This window comes from Schistocerca serialis, chromosome 11 (genome assembly GCF_023864345.2).
Source record: "Schistocerca serialis cubense isolate TAMUIC-IGC-003099 chromosome 11, iqSchSeri2.2, whole genome shotgun sequence".
Taxonomy (NCBI): domain Eukaryota; kingdom Metazoa; phylum Arthropoda; class Insecta; order Orthoptera; family Acrididae; genus Schistocerca; species Schistocerca serialis.
This window is the reverse complement of record NC_064648.1, coordinates 180,183,157-180,185,045: the sequence shown is the minus strand read 5'-3', so window position 1 is coordinate 180,185,045 and position 1,889 is coordinate 180,183,157. Positions and strand designations below refer to the sequence as shown.

The following is a 1,889-nucleotide window of genomic DNA, read 5'->3' as shown; positions in this document are numbered from 1 at the left end:
TAGAAACGTGGGTTTGCCTTTTCTTAATCTAGCTTCTAAGATAATATAAGTGTAGTGAAATATATGAAACCAAATCCTCATAATTTCTGAACGGTTTTCGTTAGGACGCTCAAACTGCACGGTTGGTCACAGGATTCATGGGAATTAATATGGTTTGGCTTACCGACAAAGACAACTTTCATTTGGATGAGTTCGCCAATAAGCAAAACTGGTGCTTATGGGGGACTGAGAATCCGCATTTCGCGATCGAGAATTGTCTTCATCCTCAAAGGGTGTCTGTGTGGTGTGCAGTGTCCAGTCACGGAATACTCGGTGGGATATTCCTCGACGGCACGGTGACTACTGAATGGTACGTGAAGGTTTTGGGAGATGATTTCATCCCCGTTATCCAAAGTGGCCCTGATTTCGACAAGATGTGGTTCGTGCAAGACGGAGCTCGACCCCATCGATGCAGGAGAGTGTTTTATGTCCTGGAGGAGCACTTCGGGGACCGCATTCTGGTTCTGGGGTACCCAGAGGACACTGGCTTGGACATCCATTGGCCGCCATATTCTCCGCATCTGAACAGTCCTTTCTGTGGGGCAACATTTAAAGACGATGTGTACAGCAATAACGCCGAAACCATTTCTGAGCTGAAAACAGCTGTTCAGGAGGTCATCGACAGCATCGATGTCCCCGCACTTCAGTGGGTCATGCAGACTTTCACTATTAGCCTGCTCGACATGATGGCCAACGATGGCAGGCATATCGAACGTGTCAGAACCTAAATCCGAATGTCTGTAGTGGCGTTTACATTATGACTGAAGTGTATGCACGCCGTAGTTTGTAACTAATTTAGGTTTTTTTCGTATAGTTCAATAATTGTCACCCCGTGTAGTAAAATTGTAGCTGTGAAGGCCCAGTTCGGCGATTTGCGTGATTTGTCATGTTACTGAAATTCAGCGGATTCTCTGTAGTACTCGTGTGGATGACTTAACACTTTTCGTTATTTAGAGCCAATTGCCACTTTTTGCAGCATACAAAAGCACTCCGTCTGCAGGCCACAAGTGGCCCTTCGGGACCATCCGACCGCCGTGTCATCCTCACTTGAGGATGTGGTTAGGAGGGGCGTTTGGTCAGCACACCGCTCTCCCTGTCGTTATGATGGTTTTCTTTGACCGGAGCCGCTACTATTCGGTCGAGTAGCTCCTCAATTGGCATCACGAGGCCGAGTGCACCCCGAAAAATGGCAACAGCGCATGGCGGCCCGGATGGTCACCCATCCAAGTGCCGACCACGCCCGACAGCGCTTAACTTCGGTGATCACACGGGAACCGATGTATCCACTGCTGCAAGGCCGTTGCCTTTTGCAGCATACAGCTGATCAGGTTGTCTCCTACGTCATTTATGTATATCAGGAACAAGAGAGGGTCTGTAACACTTCCTGGAGAAAGGGCAGACATTACTTCTGTTCTGCTCGATGATTTTCCGTCAATTATTAGGAACTGTGACCTATCTGACAGGAAATCACATATCCAGTCGAACAACTGAGACGATATTCCACACGCACGCAGTTTTGGTTAGAAGACGCGTGTGAGGTACGTTGTCAGTAGCCTTCTGGAAGTCTAGAAATACGGAATCAGTTTGAGATCTCTATCAACAGTAGTCGTTACCTTGTGAGAATAAATAGCTGCTTGTCTTTCACAACAACTACATGGACACAGAATAACGGGAATGTTTGGAATGAGTAGTGGCAGCCATGGGCAGTTGGCAGCACTGCGGGTTCGTGGCAGTCAGCGACTAAACAGTCCGCCATTTCAGTAATCGTGCATCAGTGGAACGGACAACAGCGGTCGTTAGCCATAAAAATGTTTTATAGAAACAATGATAGTTTGGTAGTGGCGCAGAGG

The 1,889-nt window shown here is 47.6% G+C and overlaps 1 pseudogene; it reads right to left on the bottom strand.

The window, feature by feature from the left end:
- Positions 1 to 1,226: 1,226 nt before the first annotated feature.
- Positions 1,227 to 1,344, bottom strand: LOC126427556 (5S ribosomal RNA; annotated as a pseudogene).
- Between the last annotated feature and the right edge of the window lie 545 nt (positions 1,345 to 1,889).